Genomic DNA, 27,408 nt, shown 5'->3' on the forward strand with positions numbered 1-27,408 from the left:
TGCTATCGGCAGATGTCTCCTGCTGCTGCAGTCTTGGACATGGTATTGATTGCCTTTTTTATGTCCCGTTGTGAAGAACACATTCGTATTTCCACTACTTCTGAGGTAATTATAAAACTGATTTTGTATATTAATAATTTTATACAACGTATAATAAATTTTTTTCCTTGAATAGGTGGTCTACTGATAGGAAAAATCATCAGGAGCTACATGATGATTTAGAAAAAATTAGGGTGCTAATCGATCAGAAGGCTGGCACACAGGTATGAATTTTAATGTTTAAAAATCGATTTTAGATTATAGTTATATAATTAGATTATTATTTTGATAAAAATTATATATTATTTGTTTTAGTTTGAATGGGTGCCATATTCTACTGATGATGTGAGGGTGGTAATCCCACCTGAGTTGAGGGTTCCATTAGATGTTTGGATGGCGATGGTCCATCTGATTTGTTATGCGACCTTCGAGTGACACTCCACTGATCGCGTGCTCCGGCAGTTTGGTTGTTTTCAACCAATTCCGGAAGCACCTCGCAATATGGACGAGTTGCATAGCTTAGATAGACGAGACAAGACAGATACAGATTGGCTGGTGAGGCATCATGAGTGGGTCATGTTGTGGGAGGATCGACATCGGCGCCTTCCACGTAGAGAGCCCATTTTACTGACTTCTTGATGTATGCTGAGGATTATTGTGAGTGGTTCAACAGTAACGGGAATCCGTTTCTACTTCCCGAGGATGCACGAGGGCAGACCTTTCCATGACGTCGACAGAGACGTTCACCGACACAGCACCATCGTCCCCCGACTCGTGGACGGAGAGCATGTGCTTCCGGTTCATCCTCAACTACACCAGCAGGACCTTCACAGCAGCCACCGCAACCATTTATGATGCCACATCCATATATGATGCCGTCATCGCCTTTCCATTACCAGATGTCGCTACCGCCGCCTTCACCTGGTTTTATGACCCCGCCGCCGCCACTGTCACAGATGACCCCTCCTGGAGGCTATTATGGGTCTATTTTTATATATCTGACTTGGGGTTCATATGCTGTATATTTGGCGGGTTCAAACTCATCACCCATGGCCGCAACACAGACACCTCCTGTACAGTTTTCACACTCAGCGATGTCTGGGTTTTCCCAGTTTTCCCAGTTTTCGCAGGCCGGTGGGATAGTCAGTCATACACCTCCAGGGTCCTTATTCTATGGAGGTGTTTCATCGTCATCAGCTCCTCATCAACCTAATGTATATGTTCAGGACGACGACGATGAAGAACTCCAAAAAACCCAAAAAACCCGTCGATCTGGACCACATGCTTGCAGTATTTGGCAGCATTAACGCACTGTGGGTAACTCCAAAAAACCCGATAGAATTAGCATCGATCGCGATGAACTCGATCATTATGGTATACATAGGAGGTTTCGAAGTACACAATTGTCCCAGGATTCAACGTCCACACCAGCCTAAACCAACTTGGAAGTTCGTTGTAAGATGCATCCCATTCGCCATGAAGTTTGACAATGGCATTTTGTTTTGCCAACCAAGCTTTTTTATAGGAGACAGTATACCCATACTGCGATTGTATAGCTGAAATCAACACTGCAACAACTATATGAGAGTTTACTTTTACCATGGGCATGATGGCTTGGCATATCTCTTCAGAGTCCAAGTTGGGATGATCTTGGTTGACCCCTCCAACACAACATGTGTGAGGACCGTTGTATACTGTTAGTTCCCATATGTTGTTTTTCCTCTTCATTTTCGATACTCGAACCATCCAATTGCATCCGTTTTCACGTCGGGCACAGTAGCATACATATTTTTCGGTCGTCGATCGGTTGACTCTGGACTGAACAGAATTACGGATATTGTAGTTTTTGATAGCCATCATCGCTTCTTCTTTGCTTGAAAACTCCATGCCTAAAGATAACTCACCATTATTTATTGATGAGTAATATCCATAGTCACCGAGATGAGGCATATCCGCAAATTCTAGCTCGTACATTGCACCATAATCAGCTTCATACATGTGTGCAAGAGGGTCAGTTTGTGTCACATTTCCTGGTACTTCATCTACATCATCATCATCGGAGTTGAATTGCGGTGATTCTGGGTGAATGAATAGTTCAGTCTCAGCACCATCCGTACTAGGCTCACAAAGCGGTTCTTCTGGTGGAGATGATGGTTCCTCCATGCGCTCCACATTTAGGTCGAAGAACCTACTACTTGCATGTCTTCCCCTTGAACTAGAAGGCATATCGACATTGAGATCGAAAAAAGCTCGCAGTCGAATGCCTCCCCTAGAGCTTGAAGCCATCGTGTCAAATGGAAACTGTACAGATGGTTGCGTCGATGTCATCTCTATATGGTCAAAGAAATTTTCAGATGAATGTCTTCCCCTTGAACTGGACGCGGTGTTTCCATACGGATTGTTCGTAGACCCACCTCGGTACATATCGTAAGGAGTTGCGGATGAATGTCTCCCTATTATGGCATTAAAATCATTACACATTACTGTAGTCGGGCTGTCAACTTGATCAACTTGTTCAGTTAGCCCATAGTGAGAGCTTAATGATTGACCCCGAACAGCACGCACTTGAACAAAATGTGCATACATCTCAATAGCGACGTCTAAATAATTACTTTGAGCTTCAACCATCATTTGAGCATCATCATTGTTCGAAAGTTCGAACGCTGTATAAGTTAATGACAACAATGATGTTGGAAATCTATACTGCAATGACGACATTCTTCTACTACTTCCAACATGAATCTTCCTCGAAATCTTCGTTATCAGCTCCTCAAGAGTTATGTTTCTCTTGAATGATATTTTAACACGCTCATTTGATACGAAAACAACGCTGATTTCATCTTCTCGAATTTCACTATCATAATAAACAATAGCTGAAAGTCGCGTCATTCTTTGAGTTTAAAAGTGCGGCAATATTATATTTGTAAAAAAAAAACTGAAACAAACCTGATTAAATAAATTATATATGAACTTAAATATAACACAATACATTTTTTACACATCAATGTAAATAATTTAAATAATATAATTTTATATTATTACATGCACTGCAAAACTATTTCGACGTATGCCCCCGCTTTTCAATTTTACAAACATAAAAATTAATTGAAAATAATTAGTATAATATTTTTTCAAATAATGATAATAAATAAACAATAAGTATAATTAAAAAATTATAACAAAATTACCTTATAACGAAAAATCGCACGAACTTCTAAATCAAATATGAGAAGATTGCCAGAATTATTACTTGTTGACGGAATTATTGTGTTAATTTATAAGTTGAGAGGAGAGATGAGAGGAGATGTGAGAAACGTAATCGGAGGAGGGTATTTATAAACATATAAGGCACGATACCTGCACCGCGGTATACATAATTATTATATAGCGCGGACCAGAGACCGCGTTAAATATAATTTTGGTACGACGTATAGCGCGGCCCCTGATCCGCGCTATACCCCTACTTGGCGTATAGCGCGGTGTAGGGGGCGCGCTATACCCCACGTATAACTCAGTCAGCGTATAGCGCGGTACATGGGGCGCTATGCTCCACGTGGTGTCAAATCAACATATAACGCGGTTCAGGAGCACGCTTTACTGCTACGGATGTTAGATAAAAAAATATAATATGACCGAGACCGATGTTAGATCAATAAATATACCGATCACTAGTAATTTTTTGAGAAAAACACCGATTTTTCGGGAAAAACTTTAAACCTTTAAAACCTACATTCATACAACTGGACTGAATTCCATCCAAACCAAAACCCGATCCTCATACAGCAACGATGATTCTGATTTTCTTGCTGGTGTTTTTGAATCCTCTGACGCATGCTTTTGCTCTGAAATAGGAAGGTCTTTATCTTTTGCAGGTCAAGCAAAGCCTTTCCGACCTAACCCATGCCCTTTCCTACTGGAACCACCGGGACAACACTCCTTGCAAATGGCGCGGCATTTCCTACAACTCACTCATTGGTCGAATCGAATCGATTGACCTTTCCGGTTGTAATATTGTCGGCCGAATTCCATCGAGTTTCGGTCGGTTGGTTCACCTTCGAAATCTTGATTTGTCCTTGAACCGGATTACTGGGTCGATTCCTAGTTCAATCTCTGAGTTGAAAAGCATTGAGCAAAATGAGTTGTATAACAACTCTCTATCTGGTGAGTTGCCGTTAAATATAGAGAATTTAACTGCGTTGAAGCAATTCGACACGTCCATGAATGAGCTAACTGTGACTATTCCTACTAGTTTATGAGGATTACAGCTCGAATCATTGAATCTTTATATCAACAGGCTTGAAGGGACTTTACCGGAGAGCATAACTCGGTCGGAAAAGTTGCACGAGCTGAAATTGTTCAACAACAAACTCCGCGGGCCATTACCAAGTCAATTTGGTGCAAACTCGCCATTACAAAGCTTGGATTTATCTTATAATCAGTTTTCTGGCGAAATTCCAGAAAATTTGTGTGCAAAAGGGCAGCTAGAGGATATTATTTTTATTTATAATTCATTTTCAGGCAAAATTCCGGAAAGTCTAGGCAGATGCACGAGTTTGGGCTGAGTACGGCTCAAGCACAATAGTTTCTCGGGTCGAATTCCAGACGACTTCTGGGGGTTACCCAAAGTACTTCTGCTCGAGCTTGCTGAAAATTCCTTTGGTGGAGAAATTTCAAAGACGATTTCAAGTGCTCACAATCTATCCATTCTATCAATTTCCAGAAACCGCTTCCCCGGATCGTTACCGGATGAAATCGGGTCTTTGGAGACACTGGTAGAGATATCTGCTAGTGAAAATGAATTCACGGGCCAAATTCCTAGATCTTAGGTGAAATTGAGCCAGTTGGTTAAGCTTGATCCTAGTGAAAATAAGATAAATGGAACGATCCCAGAAGAAGTTAAGGGATTGATGAACTTGAATGAGTTAAATTTGGCTAACAATAGGCTATCTGTGAGTATTCCCAGTGATATCGGTATCTTGCATGTGGTTAATTATCTTGATCTTTCAAGTAACTCATTTTTCGGGAAAGTTCCAATGGAGTTGCAGAATTTAAAGCTGAATGTGCTTAATTTGTCGAATGACGAGCTTTCAGGGGACCTTCCTCCTCTTTATGACAAGGAAAATTACAGGAGCAGCTTCGTTGGGAATCCCGGATTGTGTGGTGACTTGGATGGTCTTTTCCCGAAGATAAATCTATCTAAGAACGAGAACTGTATGTGGATTCTTACTTCTATTTTTGAGTTTGTCGGCCTGGTTTTTGTTTAGGGATTGTTTGGTTCTACATGAAGTACAAGAGTTTCAAAAAGAACAAGAAAAGAGCTACTGTAACCAAGTGGAGATCGTTTCATAAGATCGGTTTTATTGAATATGATATCACATATTTTGTTAAGAAAGAGAATGTTAGGAAGTGGAGCCTCTGGAAAAGTTTACATAGTTGTGCTTAGTAATGCAGGAGATGGACAACTTCTAATTTACGAGTACATGCCAAATGAGAGCTTGGGGGATTTGATGTATAGCAGTAAGGAGGCTTGTTAGATTGGCCAGCTAGGTATAAGATTGCTTTGGATGCAGCCGAGGGATTGTCCTATTTGCATCATGATTGTGTTCCTCCAATTTTTCACCGGGACGTGAAATCGAACAACTTATTGTTAGATGGAGAATTCGGTGCCAGAGTTGCAGATTTTGGATTTGCCAAGTTTGTTAAAAGAGTTGGGAAAAGTAGAATCCATGTATGTGATTGTAGGCTCGTATGGTTACATTGCACCAGGTTTGCTCGTTCTTGATGCTTTTTGTTGATTGGTTAATTGTACATTGGCATGATAATATGAACTTTGTTGATCCATTATGTCTTCATTTTGTATTCAGAATATGTATATACCCTAAGAATGAACGAGAAGAGTGACATCTACAGTTTCGGGGTCATACTCTTAGAGTTAGTTATCGGTAAACCCACAACCGATCCAGACTTCGGAGCGAAAGACATGGTAACATGGGTCTCCTCAACCTACAACCAAAAGGGTGCGGAGCAAGTAATCGACCCCAGACTGGACTCTACCTACAAGGAACAAATTTGCAGGGTACTCGATATTGGTATACTATGCACTAACGCTCTCCCCACATTAACCGCTTGTAAACACCCGTTTTTGTTCGAGTCTACCAAAAATATTATATTAATATTTATTATTATTATTATTATTAGTATTTGCATGTTACATTTTTTTGCAGGCTAACCGAGGCCCATATCAAAAGGCCCAGCATTCAACCCAGAGTCCAACAGTAATAACCCAACCCACCAGAACCTAGCTGGAGCCTATAATCTGACCTAGCACCAGAACCCAGCTGGAACCCGAACTGACCCAACCACTCAAGACCCGAAACATTTGTAAACCCTAAATACATTAGGGTTTTTACCCTAACCCCACTAACAGAGGACAGACTGTCCACCCTGGTTTGTGCATCAACGCTTTAAATCCCAGACCGACGCGTGAGCCGGCGACGATGATTCCTAAGCCGACCATTGTCACCAAAACCTACCAAACCACAACCTAATTATCATACACAGTGCAAAATGACACCCAAATGTCATCCACAGTAAACAAATCTAAAACCCATTAAAAAAATCCTAGATCCTTACATATTCAACTTTTGGTACTTACCCGAGCCTAAGAACATCATTCCTACCAAATAAAGATGATGATTATCATCCAAGGACCATAAAAACCACAAGGAAATCATAGAGAAAAAAACCCATTCAGTGAAAAAAAAGACAGAGGAAAGCTCGAAACAAAAGAGAGATAGAGTGAGGGGCTTACCTTAGCTTCGATCCGGCCATTGATTGCTTCACCGGAGCAGAGGACCTTGTTGTTAAAGGTAATCTCGTAGCTGATTGGGTTTTATTTTTCAATTTAGGGTTATTTTATAGTAGATTCTAGGGTTTGGTAACGAGAGGGGTTGATTTGGGGAGGTTATTTGGTTTATTTTTGTATCCCATTGCCACCAAGTCACGATGGTCAGGGTTTTGGGTCGCCTTGTGCAACGAGAAAGTTGGGGGAGAATTATTCCCTAAATGCTTCGGGGGTTTGCTGTTGAGGGAGAGAGAGAAGCAAATGGGATTTGGGGTTTCTAAAGCCAAAAACAAGGCTTATATGTTATTTCCAAAACGACACAGTTTTGGCCCCCTTTTTCGTGTTTTCATGCTTGGGGATAACTACACTTTAGGTCCCCCATATTTTGTAAACTCTGTGTAAAGCCATTTAATGAAATTCTAATTTCTTTGATTTCGAGCCTTCATTTTTCATAACTTATGTTTTAGTCTTGTTATTGTATGTTATGTCATTTATGTGAATATTATACTTTTGTCACAATATTTGTAAATGTTTCATTTTAGTCACTGGTTTTGTGTGTCTGATATTTTGGCTGATGTTCGAATATGACCCTATAATTTATGCATGTTTCATTTTGGTCTCTATTTAATATTTGTTGTATTTAGGACTAATTGTTATGGCTCATCTATGTTTCTGATTTAATTTATTTTAGCCCATAAACATTATTTTTGGAATATTTTCATTTCTGGTACCTATATTGTTTAAAATATTGATTGTGGATCTGGTTTATTTTTTATTTTGTGTTTGAGACCCTTAAGTTTCTATTTTTACTATTTTAGTCCTTTAAATTTCTGTTTTAGCCATTTTAGTCCCTTAACTTTTTATTTTGATATTTTAGTCCTTTAACTTTATGTTTTTACTATTTTAATCCGTTAAGTTTCTATTTTTGTTGTTTTAGTCCTGTAATTTTTTTACTATTTAGTCCTTTATTTTAATGAACATGTATTTTTTTATTTTTATTTTTATTTATCATATTTATATACATGTTTATATTAGTCCAAGTTTGTAACTTTGTTTTATTGATCGTTATAATTTTATGTAAGTATGTACAAAAAACAGAAAATTTCATTGTGCGGGGAATCTACGAAGACATCTCCCAACTACAAGGGAAGGTGTCTTTACAAAGATTTTTCACATAAATGTTGTTATGTATTCGATGTTTCTCTTTGTTCCACGATTATTTATTTTGAGTAATGTTTACTGCTTTTCATTTTCATTTTGTTTTATTTTATTTTATCTTTGCGAAAATTGCGTAATAAAGTTTTTGTGAGGGGAATCTATGAGAAAGTCTCATTACTACAAATGAAGTGCTTTTTCCGAAGATTGTTCACACAAAAAGACATTCATAATCCGAATTAACACTTTTTTTTAAATAAATTCGAATGAATAACAAGATCGTAATATAAATATATTTTCGAGTTTGTAATTTCCAATATTTAAACAATATATAATCGTTTAAGTACCAAAATTTGGGCGTTGTGGGGGTGCTAACCCTTCCTCACACGTAACCGACTCCCGAACTCTTAAAAACGAATCTTTTGTAAAACATAGACCGTTTTTTTCGTTTAAGGTTTCCAACCTACCTAACTTAATGGTTGGTGGCGACTCCAAAATCAATTTATTTCCAAATCAATTTCAAATCACCAAATTTTCAAAATAAATAGTCATAATTGTTTTTAAAAATTTTTATTTTTTTTTGTAAAAAATGGTTATGACAGCTTGGCGACTCCATTGGGGACTTCGAGAGTCAGGCCAAAATGATTATACGTTGTTTTTTATTTTTGGGAATTACAAATTTAAATTGTATTTAATTTATGATTCTTTTATTTATTTTGAGTTTCAACATATTATTTTTAAACTAATTGATTTTTTATTTAAGTGATTTTTCGGATTTGAACAAATTTTGGAAATTACGAGAATGTTATTTTTTTTGTTGTGTTTTTAAAGGTTTGTGAGATTCTCCTCACACACAACACACACATTTACATACCATAAGCTCACTTACGAGCTTTGTCCCTTTTAAGTTGAGGTGAAAGCTTAGCCTACGTGAGATAATTTGTTTCTCCGTATAGGTTTTAGCTAGTAACCTTTTGGGTTCTTATACCTTATGTCTACATGAGATAAATTGTTTCTCCAAATAGACATAAGGGAATGTATCCTCTCGAATTGAACTTGATCCGCACGAGCTTATAATGGGCCAAGATTGAGGGTTTGACAACCTAAGGCGGCACCAACAAGGACAATTCGAGTACCCTTTTCATGTTAGAGCAGAAACCATACATATAGTGAACTGTAGAACGGTCACCTAAGTATAGTCATACCGAACTTTTATCCGTCAGTAGGTACCCAAAATAAGTATACACAAAGGAGAAGTGTTTATGCACCTTTCCTTTTACTTTAAATTTTGTTGATCAAAAGAATGCGAACTAGATACGATGCGATTAGGATCATTTCATTGGTAATAATTATTTTGGGTAGAAAGAATGTTTGGGTAGGATTACAACCTAATAAAAGCATGCTGAGGTAGATATCATGATTGGGTAGGTGTTATATTTATCTGTAGATATCATCTTTTAACTATTCGTTTTTCCCTTTTGATTGTGTTACTAACTTATTTTTTTTCCTTTTGTGTGTGTAATTTTTCATCATTCTTTGCATTGCATTTCAGAGGATTATCACTTTTACATATGCATTTGCTTCTTTGCATTCTGCATGACCATCATAAATAAAAGAAAGGTGTTGATTAACCAAGTAATCATTAGATTAGAAGAGCGGTCATTGAGATGGAAAAGAGTTTTCATAACAAAGAAGAACCTGATCCGACGATTTGAGCTTGTTCTGAAGAAACGAAGGGAAAAATGATATAGCTTACCTGGAGATTATGTATCACAGATGTCCACAAATGCTAACGTCAGTTTCAAGTAGATTGATCTACAAGAGCTGATAAAGATTTGGTATATTTGGAGAGTAGTTACCAAGGAGAAATTTCACAAGAAATATGGTGACATGGCCTATCTCCTCTGCGTAAAGATAGATGAGTCGTTACTTAAAGCTCTATTACAATGCCGAAATTCTGCATGCAACTATTTCACTTTCAACATACAAGATTGGACAACAACAATAAAGGAGTATAAACCTCTATTCAACTTCAAGAGGCGATTTAGAGGCTGAGCTCAATTACTCATTGTCTGGATTCGAAGTCATTTCTAGAATGAATAGGAAACTGCTGGGGTCATAACTGAGATCATGGAGCTAAATAAAAGGGTCGAACCACATTCGTAGATTGATCTCTTTTATAAAGATGAAAACTCTTTTGAATGAATGAAACTCTTTCTAATAATGATTACTTTTGGAAAACGATGCCTTTTACATTTGCATTCTGCATGGCATTCATTTAAGCATTTTCACATGCATCATTCATAAAAACATGAAATTAATTCATGGAGGATTCGATGGAAGTGATCCTGATCACGTGACATCACATGGAGAATAGAAGCAAGATTCGAACAAGTAAAAGAAGAACCTGAAATCAGTATGGTGGAAGCTATTTTACTGGTTGTAGGACTGAGCCTCCAGGATGATCTGAGAAAAGAGTCCCTGATCCCTGAGGTTTTTTTATGTTGAAGTCGTGTGCAGTTACCATATAGGAAGCTCTATACATTCCACTGAAAATTGTAAGGCACTGAAGCACAAGATCCAGAACCTGATGGATTCAAGGGCATGGACAATCGAAGATGGATGTGGGCATTGCATATACTATTTGCACTGAGAGTATTGTTTTCCTTGAACTCATTTTTGTTCTGTCTTTAACATATGCTTAAATATTTTTAATCTTAATGATTGAACTTATGCTGCATTATAAGGTGAATAATTGAACAAGTTTTAATCTTTAGTTCTTTCAATATTGAATGAGTTATAGATTCTTTTAATTCTTCAAGAATTATAGATTTTGACATATGGAAAGATTAAACCTTTCTTATACAATCCAAAACCAAAATAAAATCTCTCGATTGTGTTACCCGAAATAATTCATGGTCACTACCAAAGAACCAAATTTTGACATTCCCTCTTTTTGAGACCATAAAACATTGACTTTGTCCTTTTTAGACCTAAAAGTCATTCACATACATTTCTTTGAGTCAATAAAGTTAAACCATCATTTTCTTAGATGCGAACCCGATATTTTTCTACCAATAAAACCTGAAGACATTGAGTACAAGATGTTTACTTGAACATGAACCTCCTACAATAAGACACGGCTTGGGGAATCTCGCACCAATTTTCTGAAAGGGAGCTTGAACGTAGAGATATGCTGGGAGCAAGAAGCATAAAAAAGAAAATTAATTCAAAATGATTCTATCATACATTAATTACACTGTTTTCATGTGAATAAAAGTTAATTCTGAAAATATATATCGGATACCTCTTCTGCAAGGACTTCTATGTATGAAATGATGAATGACATTATTTCATTATCCCTTCACAAAAGGAGAAAATATATCCCTTGCATCCCCATTTGAGCCTGAATGATATTTTCTTCTGATTCAACCCTAACCAAGTATCACCCTCCACACTAGGGGCAATGTGAAGGAAATCTACTTGCATGAGTAAAGACATTGATTCAGATGAGATATCGAAAGGTGAACTAATTCGAAGCACAAAGATCAAATCAGAACAAAAAAAAGAAGCAAAGAAAAAATAGAAACAAAGCAAAGGAAAAAAATCAAAGAAAAAAAAGAAAGAAAAAAGATAAGAAGCACATACAAAGATTCACTCGAGCCAAATGACACATCGAGCTTCAAACCATGAGATTGATCAAGCACAATCATTCCAGAATCACTTCACTCGAAGATCATAGAACACCAAGAGAAAGACACATACGAGCATATCCAAATTGAGCGAGAAAAGATTGAAGGTATCAAAGTGAATTGATCATTGGTTTAATTACCTTTAAACACTTGTTTGGGCCTATGTATACATTTATTTCATAACCGTGAACCATGGCCTACATTACTTGCCTTAAAAGTCCCTTCTTATCATACATGGATTTCTAAACAGAAGAGACCATCTTCATATTTTATCTCGCCAATCAGGATTAATCTTTTATTCACAAAAGGTTTTCTAAAATCTTTAATGCATGACAGAAAAAATAACAAAGGGGGGTTCAAGACGTAAATTCTAAATAACATCTTGAAACCAAAGGATGATTCGAGTTGAAAACCTGAAAAGACAGCTCAAATATGAAGCTGTGCAACTATTGCATAAGAGGCGATCACACAAATCCATTGATAAGGCATCACATAACCCGAGTATGACCATGAGAGTTGGGAGTCAGAGAACACTTCCAATAAATGAGTACAAAAGCCACTTCATCATATCAGTGAACAACAATTAAATGAGAACACCATACCTTTGACTAAACACAATAACTTGAGATTTTTTATCATTTCCTTACTTAACCATTTCTTCAAGATAATATTGATCTTGAAACTTGTCAAATAGCTATAATTTATTAAAGGATTAATAGTGTAATGAATTCTTTGATATCCAATGAAATCTTGTTTTATGATTTGTCTACTGTGAAACCTCGAAAGGGGTAATATTTTTAAACTTTTGATTAAACATTTTTCAAAACTTTTTCAATTGCTATTTTCAAACTTTTGAAAATAAAAGAAGAAGAAAAATGTTTTTCAAACAATACAATCTCTCTGGAGTGGATCTTGGTAGCTGACATGTAGCTCACAGACACAATGCTTATGCTCAGAATCAGTGCTCAAGCAAGAAGTGATGGGGTATCTTTGGAGATTCAACATCGAATGTTTGGGCATCTTGGGAGATTCAACATACTGATGTGAAAGATCAGATCTTCTGAAGGTATTTCCTCCACCAGCAGGAACAAGCCGACTATTAGTATCATTTGAGTTGTTTCTCTTTAAACGAATTTTGTCTCTCGAGACAATTTCTTTTGGAAAAAATCTTTGAGTCCGTTTCTTTAGAAACAAAGTTTTGTCTATCTTGAGACAATTTTCTTTAAGAAAAAAACCTTTGATATCGTTTTCATTGAAACTTATTTTGTCTCCCTTGAGGCAGTTTCTTTGGAAACACAAAATCTTTGAGTCTGTTTCTCTTAAAACAAAATCATCTTTGAGTCGTTTCATTGAAACGAATTTTGTCTATTTTGAGATAGATTCTCTTGAAGAATCATTTATGAGTCGGTTTCCCTTGAAACCATTATCCCTAAAGATGGCTTGTCGTCCTCATCGCGTAGGAACCGTGTCATCCCCCGACCAGACCTCTTCATCACGTAAGAGCCATATCACCCTTAGATAACCAACCGTCCTCATCACGTAGGAACCGTGTCATCCCTTGACCATATATCCTCATCACGTAGGAGCCGTGTCACCCCTAGATAATCAGCCGTCCCCATAACGTAGGAACCGAGTTATCACCCTTCCTAAAGATGGCCAGAACTCTTCATCACGTATGAGCCATGTCATCCACTGACCAGATCTCCTCAACACGTAGGAGTCGTGTCACTATTAGATGACCATACCTCTTCATCTCATATGAGCAGTGTCATCCCCACCAACCAAACACATTAAATTTTAAACCAAAAAAAAAGAGAACCGAACAAAAACTGGTTGTCATTTTTGTCTTTGCCCTATTCTTGTTAATACAAGAATGTGTAAAGAGGGGGCAGCTTGTCCGGTCTTTGTGAGTACTAATATGGGTACGGATATGTGTGCAAGTATACACAATCGAACAAGTAAAACTGATAAGTTGAGTATCGTCTCCACAGGGAATTTGAGAAATCAAATAGATTTTTCAAGGCACTTTACTTTGTCACCTAAGTAAAGTTAGTGATGGTATATACAAATGAGAATGTTGTGGCAATATGGAATAACTGATGTGAAAATGGATGATGGCAGTGAGGTAGCAATTGATTATGTTGTGGAAAATTAAATTGTGATGCATGCAAACAAATGGAAATGTCAAGGCAAAATGAAATGCAATTACTAGATTTAATATATATAGGACTTTAGCTTTCTCACACGACAAGCTGCTATGGGAATTAGTGGTAGGAGTCACTAGGAAAATCTAAGTCTATTTCTCTGAATGATATTTCTTCTATGCCTAACTTGCCCGACAGAGTCTACAGAGGTGCCCTATGCTATCTCTAGTGAGGGACTCGACAGATTAAAGATGCTCTAGAAAATCCGATTGGCGTAAACCCCTGCAGTGATCCTATTAGTTCAGATAACATGATATGTCTCGACAATACCTTTTTGTAGCAGAATTAACATCTAACATATAATTTTGTACAGCTCATTTTAGTCAAATGAAATCCTAGCCTTATCTCTAAGGTGGATTAGGCCTAGTTATTACCTAGAACCCCTTGTTTATATAGTTCCTCCCTAGCTTCTCTCGAAGACTAAAGATATTTTGCCAAGGCATTCTCTCGAACCCTAAGAACCTCCTAAGGAAAGGCTACTCTCGTAGCTCCTACAACCTAAGGCATTATGTTTCATAAACAAAACATATTAAAGTATATAAAAACAACCATTCATTGAAATAAAACTTAAATATTCAAGCGAACTCCCACCAAATAGGATTAGTTCATGGCGGGGTTCGAAATAAACAAGAACAAAGCAAGTTTCATTCGTTCCTTTCAACCCTTTAACAAAATATGAAAGCAAAAAACTAAGGGGGAGGAGAGAAAGCCTTCGACGTGCACTGCCCAATGCTTCCCTTGGCCACCAAGAACTTCTCCCAGGGGATTGGCTCATCTCGAACGCTCAGAATGCCACTCTTTTAGGCTTGTCAAAGAGAAATGCCACGACAAGTAGGATTTCCGGAGAAAGATGAAACCTTCTCTCTCTAATTTTTTAAGCTCAAATCTGGGTGGAACTAAAGTCTTCAATAATGTGGCTTTATCCTCTATTTATAGGGGAAAACTAATCCTAGGACTTGGTGTCAACTTTCCTAAGAAACCCCAAAACCATGGTTAAGTTGCCTTGGGAGTCAGGCATGACACGCTATGATACAGCCTGGGTAGCTGGCCGAGTGACCGGCATAATCTTGTTGCAGGCGCCCAAGGACAAACATGATCTGCAGGGTCAGGCGGCATCATCAGTAGTGTAACATCCTCAATACCGGGTTAGTGATCAAATTGTAAAGTTTTAAAATTTGGTGACTAGAGTAGAACCATGGATTAGTTTAATGATTTATTTGGAAATAAATCATAAAAGTTATTGGTAATTATTAAATGAAATAAAGGGAAAAATGGTCAATTGACAAGGAAAGATATTTTCTCCCCTTTATTAGGAGATTAACACGTGGGGGAGAGGAAGATGAAAACTCTCTTCTTCTTCACTTGCTTTCTTCTTCTCCAACGTGCCCAAGCTATGCAAAGGTGAGTTTCTTTATTTGTTGATTATTAGTTGAAATTTAAGGTTGAGTTTTGATTATTAGGTGATAATTAAGCATAAGAAGAGCTTAAATTATCTTGAAACAATAAGATGAAGAGAATAGAGGGGATTAAAGAAAAGAGAGGAATAAGTGAAATCTTGAAAGATGGTTCTTTAATGAGATTTTAGAGTGAATTTAATTTGTCATCAATCTAATTAACATGTATGAAGTATTAGAATTGGATTTGTAACATGTTGAAATTTGGGTATGATTCTTGAATTTCTTAAGGAGAATAGGATATGGAGGTTAAAGAAGTGATTATTGAGTAGAAATGAGGGAAAATATGTATATGTAAGTAAGGAATATGAAAGGGGATGAAATATGAAGCATTTGAATTGAATTAAATGGATTTTCGGGCTTAAAATGCAAATTCTGGGCAAGGTGTATCGATGCACATTCAATGTGTATCGATGCACTCTTTAAAGAAGAAACATCGAATGCAAATGGTGCATTGATGCATAAGGAGTGCATCGATGCATCCCTTTAAAATGAAAACATTGAAGGTTATTTGTGTATCGATGCATGAGTAGTGCATCGATGCACATGTTAAAGAATGCATCGATGCTATGTGCATCAATGCACTGTAGCATGCATCGATGCACTTTAAGGGGAAATTGAAATAGACATTTCTTCTGGTCTAAGAAATGATAGATTAGCTTATAACAATGGGATACTGATATGTATCAATGTATAATTATGTAGATATCGAACACGAACAAGTTCTGGGTTGTGTATCAAGTTAAGATTCGATCGAAAGAGAGGAAATCATAAAGTGGATTGAAAATTAGTGAAGCCAAGGTGAGTGCATCTTATTTTATAGAATTATATGGAAATTGGACTTGTGATAAGTCTATTTCCGATAGTTATAGTGCATGAAGTCTTGATTATAAGTATGTGAATGACATGAAATGTATGTATGCTTGATTATATGTGTTGACATTTTATTTATATGTAATGATATGATGACAAGATATAAGATATATGACGAGATATCTGTAATACATTAAAAGGTGATATAAGTTGTGTAATAAACCATGTGAATTGATATAAATAATTAGGAGAATAAATGGAAAGGTGAGATAAAATAAGTAGTATTTACTTATAAGGTAAAAGGAGATTATATGAATAGATAGTATTGATAGGGCACATAAGACTACATGTCCATCTTTTAATGTAATAAAAGTGTATATGTGAAATGACATGATACGTGATAAAAATCGTGAGCCTATATGAATATGTGATATATGGGAAACATATGAGAACAAAATATGACAATGATTTACATGTCATATGAAAACCAGAGAAGTGTTATAAGCAAAGTGATATGTATGTGATAAATGAATGATATGAAAAGTGAGATAAACAAAGTATGGTTGATATAGGGTAATATAAGAATAGCTCATAGGTTATATGATAAAGATGGAACCATATAGGAACATGAATTGAGTACTTGATAATAAGTCATAAGGTTATATACATAGGTAATATAAGTTATAAGATGAGAATATATAGGAATATCAAATAAGTTATGAGATAAGTTATGTGACATTGATATATAGGCTAGATGAAAGTATACACATGAATACATATATAAGTTTATATGTTCATTTATATGCTATGGGATATACCCATGAACATATGTGATGTGATATATGTTATGAAAAATGACCCATGTGACTAAGTGTGAATTGATATAAGTATGTGATATGAAGTTATGGGTATATGTGTCATATGTTATTATATGTGACATGATATATATGAGTTTATGTGATATAAAAGTGTATATGTGAAATAACATGATAGGTGTAAACTGTAAGCTATATGATTATGTGTTATGTTACATGATATGACATGAGAGTTACATGAACAAATGAGAAATGGTATAAGTCATATGAAACATCTACGTGAATACATGCACTTGTGATACATGTGAGATATAAGATATATGGTTACCATACATGTGGTATGTGACAGAAGAGAAATAACAAGTGATATGAAATGTTATAAATGATAATACCCATGTTATATGATATGAGAGCTAGGGGTATAGTTGGCATGCCAAGAGTCGAGGGTTTACCTATGTCTTTCGAGACATATTGACATTTTACCTAGGTTCTTTGGGACCTGTGGACAGTTGCCGAGGTTCTTTATGATCTATGGATAGTTGTCGGGGTCTTTGTGGCCTCTGGATAGGTCATTCGGGACATTTATACGAGCTTTGGTGACAACATAGTGGTGCATAACTTCAATAGACTCACGTATCTACAGTTCTCACATGTGTACCATGGGCTAATAAAGAGATACTATTAATAAACTGTTATATGATATGTTTGTTTCCTTATGAAATGTTATGTGTGATATATGATGGTACAAATGGTAATTATAAGATTATATGATAAAAGGAATCAATGATAGTGATAAGAATGAAGATGATGATATAGTTGCTTGTGTGTTTGATTTACGATAGGATATATGTTTTACATGACATGATATATAATATAGACATAAAAGATCATAGGAACAGGAGATAAGAGATATGAATGATTATGACATATATATATGTATGTATTTGTTACATATAACAATATATGAGTTGTAAGAAATGATTACTAGTAAATGTTTACATTATATGTTTATTGCCTCATTAAGTCATAGACTTAGCGTGTGAGTTTTTCACACGTAGGTTACAGAAGTGAGAAGAGTAAAGAACAATGTGGAGCAAGACAGGTCAGTTCTCCTTACCGAAGGTCAGATCAGAAGAAAGATGAATTATATGTATGTTAACAACTAAAGTTTTAGTTGGCATGTATTCAAAATAATGTATTGTATAAGCTCTGAATAGTTTTGTAAACGTTTTGAATAAGTTACATGTTATAAAAGTTTAAAATTATTCACTAATTTTGTACAAGCAAAAGTTTTGAAAAGTCAATGTGATACCTCAGACTCAGATTCGGGTCGGATATGGGTTGGGGGTGTTACAAGTAGGACCGGCGATTGCAGTGCTGATCCCTCCAGGTGGATTTCTCGTGCAGAGCTCTCGGATAGTCGGATACAGCTGGCTTCAAAAATATCTTCTCGCATTTTAAGCTCTTTCGAAATGTCGATTTAACTTGACATTTTCATTCTGCTCAGCAATCTCCTTATGTCATGGCATTTTCATTCTGCTCAGCAATCTCCTTATGTCATGACATTTCCTTTCCTCTTTTCATTGCTTTCAATACCTGCACATCATCAGACAAGCACCTTTCCCATAAGGTAACACCACTTTAAAAATAAAATGCCGCGACATACTGATTTCCACCACATGCAACTAAATGCTTCTAAATGCATCTACATGATCCTAAATGAGCTATTAGACACTCAATAACTTAAGTGAAAAGGTCCAAAAAATATGACCTTTTTTTCTTTGTGTGGGTGTGTGCGTGTTTGTATCCAGTCCATGCTTAACAAACTTAAAAATTTTCTAAGCAAGCTTTCTTAATTTGCCATGACATTTAGAATTTTTTACTACCACATTGTTTTCTTTCCTTTATTTCTGCTATGAGGGGAGTCAGCCCATCACTTTACCATCACACACTTTAGGTGAAAGGAAGCATACCTTCCACCCCCGAGCTAGTCAGGTAGAGTCATCCTGTGACTACTTTCATTCACTCATATGCCATGACATAGCGAAGTGTCTCTCTACAGATATGCCGAGGCATTTATTCACAACTTTATTCTTTTTCATTTTTTCAATTTTTTTCAATTTTTTTATTTTTTAGTGGGTTTTTCATCATTCAAAATTTTATGCCACGATATATTTTAAGAATTCTCTTATAAAAAATTTCTAAGTTTCTCAAGCATGGAAAACATACAATCGTTTGTTCAAGGATTTCAAAGAAGCAAGTCCTAGAGTTGGTTCTATCATCCTCAACCAGTCATGTACATTATATCCTAGCCATCAAGAATTCATCATCATTGGGTATCCTTAACTAATTCCAGAAAACTATTCGAACATTTACTCATATCATGTCATAATTATTTTACTACTACTATCATACAATGATACGAGAACCCTACTTCCCCCAAACTTGAGAGAAACATTGTCCTCAATGCTTACTAAAACTAAGGAAAATAAACTACATGCTATGAATGCAATGCAATGCAAGGTACTTTGACTTCATGCGTGTGGTGGTGCGGCGGTCGTTCCACAGGTGCGCTTACGCAGTTGGGTGGGGTTGGAGTGTTCGGAATCAGAAGCGGGTGCAACTGGAAGAGTATTGGGACCTTCAGAGATGGTTAAGAGTTGGGGCTCCTTGCGCTTAGATGCCTTCTTCAGGCGGCGTCGGCTCCTACGCAAAGGAGCTTGTCATGACATCTCGGATTATGTCTCATCTGTTGACTAAGTAGGCTGCAGAATGAGCTCTATGAAGGCTATTGCCACATACTATCACGTCGCTTGATATAGGAAAAGAAGGTCATCAGGTTGCTGGTCGGATTCACCACTTGATCTTGGGTCTGCTTGTCCAGAAGTATTGCAATTTGCCGTGGCATTTGTGCATATGGGTGGACATTATCAACAATGTCATCGTTTGTGCCAACACCAATTGAGTATTCTTTCTAAGTGGGTGCGGCTTCTGTAGGGTTTTACCCTTGTCCACATGTTTGGGAGTCCGCACTTTCCCAAACATCTCAAATTGTGATGACATTCTTGTCTCGTTCGATTGGAGCACCAATGTAGACCAAAATGCCCCATATATATAATAGTCCCGCCTTCAAAATATTTTGACCTGGCATTTCGAGTCTTTCACATCTGAATTATAGGACCCTTGCAGTAGTCCTATTTGCTTCAAAGTGCTCTTTTCCGGAAGTTGAATGGTAGTGGAATAAGATATCTTTTTGTTGTGGCAACTTGAAATCATTTGGGCAGAAAATTTGTTGGAGAGGTTGAGGTCACCCCTATGACAGTAACCACCATCGTGTATGACCTTGTTCTTTCTTAGGCTGTTCAATTAAGGAAGCAAAACAACACTAACGAGAAAATTGACAATGTTAGCTTGCCACAAAATTGCTGTGGCAAATAATAATTTTCATTAGGGAATTTTTCCTTAATCTCCATTTCATTCCTTAATTCTTTTATAATTTCTAGTCTAGACAGATGATCAATCACTTGGGGTTTAGGATGAGTGAGTTTAATAGAATCCAAAGATTCAAATTTTATACCTGGTAAGCTAGACTGATTTATCTCCTTTGGTATATCTTCGAGCTCCTCTTTATCTTCTTCATCAAGCTTTAAGTGATTATTAGTGCATAAAAATTTGTTGTGGCAAAATTCTACAGCTTTCCTTTGGTCATCAACTCCTACTGATGGGGGTTTTTCTTTTACCGTGGTAATTTTTTTTGTGTTTTCATTGGCTGCACTCTTCGAACCCTCCTCATTGTTTTCCAACAAATGTGAATCTTCTTGAAACTTCGGATCTTCGTGCATAATCTCATGACCGAGCTCTCCGAGTGTTACCCCCCGAACTTAGCATCTTTATAGATTTTTGGTGCCATTCCTTAATGTGAATGTACCACAATGCTCCATGTCTTGAGCTTAAGTGACTTCAGTATCACTAGGTAGATTGCCATGTGAGCAAAAATATAATGCCGTGGCAATTTGACCAACATAACCCTCCAAGGCCCTCAAAGATAAACTATGGCTTTGGAGTAAAGCTTATTGGTTTTTTATAGAGGTTGCATGGTCATACAGCATGGTCTTCGTGGTTGTTATAAAATCTAGCATTGTGGCCTCCAAAGAACTTGTGTTAGATGAAGATGGTACTCCCTCATTAGAATTATGCCATGGCATATTCATTTGGAAACCCTGGGAGTCACTGAAGTCCTACTGCCTAGCAAGCTGACTAGTATTGTTGGTTCCTTGATTTCCCCAAGAAAAGTTTGGACGCTGACACCAACTAATGTTGTTAGAATAGGGGTTATTGTTACCTTGATTATGGTTATCTACATAGTGAATGGATTCCAGATTGGTCGGACACTCGCTCTCATTGTGATTGTCATGGCATAATAAACATGCTGAATTGGATGCCTTTACTTCTCTCATCTCACTTGGCCTTTGCAAATTCTTCAACATATTGGTGATAACAGAAAGTTGGGCGGACACCAAATCCTTAGAATCTAGCTCGAAAGCTCCATGTGATTTTCACCCAAGGTCAAGCCTTATAGATGAAAATTGGTAATCGTTGGTGGCAATCCTATCCAGAATGTCAACTGCCTCTACTGGTGATTTGTCAAGTAATGTCCCATTTGCCGAGGCATCTAGCATCATCATCGTGGGTGCATTGACTCCATTGTAGAACATCACAACTTGAGTCCAGTCGTGGAATCCATGATTGGGGCACTTGCGAAGCAAACTTTTGTATCGATCCCAACACTCATACATAGACTCTTCATCGCCTTGGTGAAAAGATGCTATGACATTTCTAAGATGGTTGTTCATATTGGGTTGATTATGCCGTAGCAAAATTTTTTTGCACAAGTCATCCCAAGACCTTATCGAACTAGAATGTAATCTATTGAGCCATGCCCTGGCGTGATCTTTCAAAGAATATAGAAATAACTTCAATTTCAACACATCTTCATGCACACCTTGTTGTCGAAAGGTGTTACAAACCTCTAAAAATGCCCAAACATGTTGCCTTGCATCCTCCTGAGGAGTACCACCAAACTGTCCAATAAAGTCCAATATGTCGAACATAACCAGTTTGAGCTCAAAGTCGGCTGCCTGAATCATGGGTGCCACAATTCTAGTACTTAGGTCGTCCATGATAGGGTTTAAATGATCTCAAATACTACGAGGCCTAGCTGCATTCCCAGCATTCGGAATTGCCTCGACATTATGATATTTCTCTTGACTAATTCCTTGATTTCTGATCTGATACATGTTTGCTTGAGCACGTAAAATAAAAACCTGAAAAAGACAATGAAAATAACAAGTAAAACTATACCAAAAAATGAACAAGTAAAATAAAAATGCTTTGACAAAACAAATTAACTTCCAGTTGTCAATCCCCGGCAACGGCGCCAAAAACTTGTCCGCTCTTGTGAGTACAAAAATATGGGTGCGGATATGTGTGCAAGTATACACAATCGAACAAGTAATAAAGTGATAAGTTGAGTATCATCTCCATAGGGAATTGGAGAAATCAAATAGATTTGTCAAGGCACTTTACTTTGTCACCTAAGTAAAGTTAGTGATGGTATATACAAATGAGAATGTTGTGGCAATATGGAATAACTGATGTGAAAATGGATGATGGCAGTGAGGTAGCAATTGATTATGTTGTGGAAAATTAAATTGTGATGCATGCAAACAAATGGAAATGTCAAGGCAAAATGAAATGCAATTACTAGATTTAATATATATAGGACTTTAGCTTTCTCACACGACAAGCTGCTATGGGAATTAGTGGTAGGAGTCACTAGGAAAATCTAAGTCTATTTCTCTGAATGATATTTCTTCTATGCCTAACCTGCCTGACAGAGTCTATAGAGGTGCCCTATGCTATCTCTAGTAAGGGACTCGATAGATTAAAGATGCCCTGGAAAATTCGATTGGTGTAAACCCCTGCAGTGATCCTATTGGTTCAGATAACAGGATATGTCTCGTCAATACCTTTTTGCGGAAACATTAACATCAAACCTATTAATTTTGTACATCTCTTTTTAGTCGAATAAAATCCTAGCCTTATCTCTAAGGTAAATTAGGCCTAGTTACTACCTAGAACCCCTTGTTTATATAGTTCCTCCCTAGCTTCTCTCGAAGACTAAAGATATTTTGCCAAGACATTTTCTTAAACCCTAAGAACCTCCTAAGGAAAGACTACTCTCGTAGCTCCTACAACCTTAAGGCATTAAGTTTCATAAACAAAAACAGATTAAAGCATATAAAAACAACCATTCAGTGAAATAAAACTTAAATATCCAAGCGAACTCCCACCAAATAGGATTAGTTCATGGTGGGGTTTGAAATAAACAAGAACAAAACAAGTTTCATTCGTTCCTTACAACCCTTTAATAAAATATGAAAGCAAAGAACTAAGGGGATGAGCAAAAGCCTTCGACGTGCATTGCCCAATGCTTCCCTCGGCCACTAAGAACTGCTCCCAGTAGACTGGCTCCTCTCGGACGCTCAGAACGTCACTCCCTCAGACTTGTCAAGGAGAAATGCCACGATAAGTAGGATTGACGGAGAAAGATGAGACATTCTCTCTCTAACTTTTTAAGCTCAAATCTGGGTGAAACTAAAGTCTTCAACAATATGACTTTATCCTCTATTTATAGGGGAAAACTAATCCTAGGACTTGGTGTTAACTTTCCTAGGAAACCCTAAAACCATGGTTTAGTTACTTGGAAGTCGGGCAGGACATGCTATGATACAGCCTGGGTAACTGGTTGAGTGACCGACATAATCTCATTGCAGGCGCCCAAGGACAGACATGATCTGTAGGGTCAGGCGGCGTCATCAGTAGGACCAGCAGTTGCAGTGCTGATACCTCCAGGCGGATCTTCGAGGTGGATTTCTCTAGCAGAGCTCTCGGATAGTCGGATACAGCTGACTTCAAAAATATCTTCTCGCACTTTAAGCGCTTTCGAAATGCCGGTTTAACTTGGAATTTTCATTCTGCTCAGCAATCTCCTTATATCATGGCATTTCATTTCCTCTTTTCATTACTTTCAATACCTGCACATCATCAGACAAGCACCTTTCCCATAAGGCAACACCGCTTTAAAAATAAAATGTCGCGGCATAATGAATTCCACCACATGCAACTAAATGCTTCTAAATGCATCTACATGGTCCTAAATGAGCTATTAGATACTCAATAACTTAAGTGAAAAGGTCCCAAAAATATGACCTTTTACGGAGTTATCACAGTTGTAGACACCATGTTTTGTCTGGGTCTACCAAAAATATTATATTATTATTTATTATTATTATTATTATTAGTAATTTACTTGTTTCATTTTTTTGCAGGCCAACCGAGGCCCAAATCAAAAGGCCTAACATTCAACCCATAGCCCAACAGTAATAACCCAACCCACCATAACCCAGCTGAAGCCCATAATCTGACTCAGCACTAGAACCCAGCTGGAACTCGAACCAGCCCAGCCACTCAGGACCCGAACCATTTGTAAACCCTAAATACATTAGGGTTTTTACCCTAATCAGCAGTCAGCCGCTGCTAATAGAGGACAGATCGTCCACCCAGGCACGTGTATCACCAGACGCATGTGATGAACGCGCCGACGATTCAAATTCCAGACCGACGTGTGAGTCACCGACAATGATTCCTAAGCCGACCATTATCACCAAAACCTGCCAAACAACAACCTAATTATCATACACACTGTAAAATGGCACCCAAATGTCATCCACAGTAAACAAATCTAAAACCCATTAAAAAATCATAGATTTCTAAATATCCGACTTTTGGTACTTACCCGAGCCTAGGAACATCATTCCTACCAAATAGAGATGATGATTATCATCTAAGGACCATAAAAAACAACAAGGCAATCAAAGGGAAAAAGAAACCCATTCGGTGAAAAAAAAGACAGAGGAAAACTCGAAACAAAAGAGAGATAGAGTGAGGGGCTTACCTTGGCTTCGATCCGACCATTGATTGCTTCACCGGAGCAGAGGACCTTGTTGTTAAAGGTAATCTCATAAGGGCTTGGGTTCTATTTTTTTAGTTTAGGGTTATTTTAGACTGTATTCTAGGGTTTGGTAACTAGAGGGGTTGATTTGGGGAGGTTATTTGTTTTATTTTTGTATTTCATTACCACCGAGTCACGGTGGTCGGGGCTTTGGGCCGCCTTGTGCAATGAAAAAGATGGGGGAGAATTCTCCCCTAAATGCTTCGGGGGTTTGCTGTTGAGGGAGAGAAAGAAACAAATGTGATTAGGGTTTTCTAAAGCATAAACAAGGATTATATGCTATTTCCAAAACGACGCAGTTTTGGCCCCCCATTTTTCGTGTTTTCATGCTTGGGGATAACTACACTTTAGATCCCTGTATTTTGTAAACTCTGTGTAAAGCCATTTAATGAAAATCTAATTTCTTTGATTTCGAGCCTTTATTTATCATAACTTATGTTTTAGTCTTGTTATTGTATGTTATGTCATTTATGTTAATATTAGACTTTGCTTACAATATTTGTAAATGTTTCATTTTAGTCACTGGTTTTGTGTGTTTAGTATTTTGGTTGATGTTAGAATATGACCCTATAATTTATGCATGTTTCATTTTGGTCACTTTTTAATATTTGTTGTATTTAGGACTAATTGTTATTGGCTCATCTATGTTTCTGATGTAGTTTATTTTAGCCCATAAACATTATTTTTGGAATATTTTCATTTCTGGTACCTATATTATTTGAAATATTGATTGTGGATATGAATTATTTTTTATTTTGTGTTTGAGTCACTTAAGTTTATGTTTTACTATTTTAGCCCTTTAAGTTTCTGTTTTTGCTATTTTAGTCTTTTAAATTTTTGTTTTAGCCAGTTTAGTCCCTTAACTTTCTATTTTGATATTTTAGTCCTTTAACTTTATGTTTTTAATATTTTAATCCTTTAAGTTTCTATTTTTGTTGTTTTAGTCCTATAAATTTCTGTTTTTGCTATTTAGTCCTTTATTTTAATGAGCATGCATTTTTTTATTTGTATTTTAATTTATCATATTTGCATACATATTTCTATTAGTCCAAGTTTGTAACTTTGTTTTATTGATCGTTATAATTTTATGTATGTATGTACAAAAAACGGAAAATTTAATTGTGCGGGGAATCTACGAAGACATCTCCCAACTACAAGGGAAGGTGTCTTTACGAAGATTTTCTGCATAAATGTTGCTATGTATTCGATGTTTCTCTTTGTTCCATGATTATTTATTTCGAGTATTGTTTACTGCTTTTCATTTTCATTTTCATTTTGTTTTATTTTATTTTATTTTATCTTTGCGAAAATTGCGTAATAAAGTTTTCGCGAGGGGAATCTATGGGAAAGTCTCCTAACTACAAATGAAGTGCTTTTTCCGAAGATTGTTCACACAAAAAAGCATTCATAATCCGAATTAACACTTTTTTAAATAAATTCGAATGAATAACAGGATCGTAATATAAATATATTTTCGAGTTTGTAATTCCCAATATTTAAACAATATATAATCATTTAGGTACCAAAGTTTGAGCGTTGTGGGGGTGCTAACCCTTCCTCACACGTAACCGACTCCCGAACTCTTAAAAACGAATATTTTGTAAAACACATACCGTTTTTTTTTCGTTTAAGGTTTCCAACTTACCTAACTTTAATGGTTGGTGGTGACTCCAAAATCAAATTGTTTTCCAAATTAATTTCAAATCACAAATTTTTCAAAATAAATAGTCATAATTGTTTTGAAAAAAAAATGATTATGACACCGCCCTTAGATGCAAAAGGTGGTCAAATTGTTAAAAGAAGCCGACGGGGAGAACAAGTTCAATACCGGTAAGGGTGGAAAGCTCTCCCCTTATTACTGCTACGACGATGAATCCTCTGATCAAGCTAGTATAGTTTAGTTAGAAGTTTAGACCCACTATAGAGAAAGACATTGGACAATTGTACAAATAGTTTGTGAAATTCTTGAAACAATTATCATCAAAGCTTGAGTGGCTCATTCTCAATGCTGCCTTGTTTTCGATATTTGTTTTCGCAGCCATGGTTTCGACGAATATCGGAGAAGAGTATAGCTTTTCTGGTTGAGTGAAGATAGATAGCTGTAAGCAGATAGAAGAGCGTCGGCCAACCGAAGTTGCTGCCCTTCATAAGTGAATTGGGCCCTTTTTGTCTCTCTCAATCTTCATGGCTGTGGGTTTTCACAAGGAAATCTGACTAATGAATGGCGATGGATGGACCCAAGCAAGGGCATCTGTTGCTTGAGAGCGACAGTGCCTGGACTTTAAGGGTTATTGTAGGTATGTGCTCATTTACTAACT

At 36.8% G+C, this 27,408-nt stretch overlaps 1 pseudogene; it reads left to right on the forward strand.

The window, feature by feature from the left end:
* The first annotated feature begins 12 nt into the window (after positions 1–12).
* On the forward strand, positions 13–27,175 carry LOC120151460 (annotated as a pseudogene).
* The last annotated feature ends 233 nt before the right edge of the window (positions 27,176–27,408 follow it).

This window comes from Hibiscus syriacus, unplaced genomic scaffold (assembly GCF_006381635.1).
Source record: "Hibiscus syriacus cultivar Baekdansim isolate YM2019G1 unplaced genomic scaffold, ASM638163v2 tig00111059_pilon, whole genome shotgun sequence".
NCBI classification, from domain to species: Eukaryota; Viridiplantae; Streptophyta; class Magnoliopsida; order Malvales; family Malvaceae; genus Hibiscus; species Hibiscus syriacus.